General features: G+C 55.1%; 1 protein-coding gene across 1 annotated transcript in view; it reads left to right on the top strand.

The window, feature by feature from the left end:
• The window catches only part of LOC119592247 (netrin receptor UNC5C-like), a gene marked incomplete at its 5' end in the record, with an annotated part of 58,872 nt that overhangs the window by 19,893 nt on the left and 38,004 nt on the right, over positions 1–975 (top strand).

Below are 975 nucleotides of genomic sequence, written 5' to 3'. Positions count from 1 at the left end.
ACCGCGCGATAAATGCTTTAGTCCCGAGATTCTCTCATCACCTCAGAGCCGACGCTTTTGTGAACGACAGACGCTGATAACAAGAACGGTTTGATTGTCGATGAAAAGAGAGAAATTAAGAGAGAATGGAATTAATCCGCCACTATGAAACCGTCTTATTCGGTTTTTATTTATATTTTTTATGTCTTTATCATTTTTTTATACGTTAGATAATTGGAAATAAGGGGGGGGGGAATTTATATAAAAAGATCTTAGGGAGGCTTTGAAGCGGACGTAACCTGGGGGCGAAGGACCGGCGTCGGAACGCAAGTCTAGCGGAACGAATTACCTGTAGGTTTGTTGTCATTGTTGTGACATTGGACACACCTGGTGCCTGAGGGGAAGCATTGTCCTCGGGGATTGGGGAGGGGAGGGGAGGGGGGGCGAAGGGAAGGGGGAGGGGAGGGGAGGGGTTGAGGAGGAAGAGGGGGGAAGTGGAGGAGGGGAGGGGTTGAGGAGGAAGAGGGGGGAAGTGGAGGGGAAGGAGGAGGATATGGGGGGGAAGAGTGTTGAAAAGAAGGGGGGCCGGGAGGTAGGAGGGGGGAAGGATCAAGCGAACGACCGTCACAGCTGCAGTTTTGTTTGCAGCCGCATTGCATTTTGCAACGCCAACGACGTTGCAAAGCCCTCGGTGACGGACCCCGCGTGTTTTTCCGCGAGGTCACAGACTTTGCAGAAGCCGAGCTTTTGGCACACTTACGTCGCCCGGGATGATGCACTGTTATCGGGTACTCTTGGTTTGTCGTGGCAAGTCGTGGCGGGTCGTGGCGAAGCATCTGCCGCGGGCCTTGGGAGTGTGGCACCGCGGCGCCCTGCGTCATGTGGCTCCTTTGACGCCGTGTCGCCACTGCGTGCCTCTCGCCTCGCCGCTGGGATTAGTACCCCGCGCCCAGGCACCCCGCGATGACATGGTGCCTACGCTAAAGCCATATCGGT

Source organism: Penaeus monodon, chromosome 29, assembly GCF_015228065.2.
Source record: "Penaeus monodon isolate SGIC_2016 chromosome 29, NSTDA_Pmon_1, whole genome shotgun sequence".
Lineage (NCBI taxonomy): Eukaryota > Metazoa > Arthropoda > Malacostraca > Decapoda > Penaeidae > Penaeus > Penaeus monodon.
Note: the sequence above shows the minus strand (reverse complement) of the source record. Positions and strands in the feature narration are given on the sequence as shown.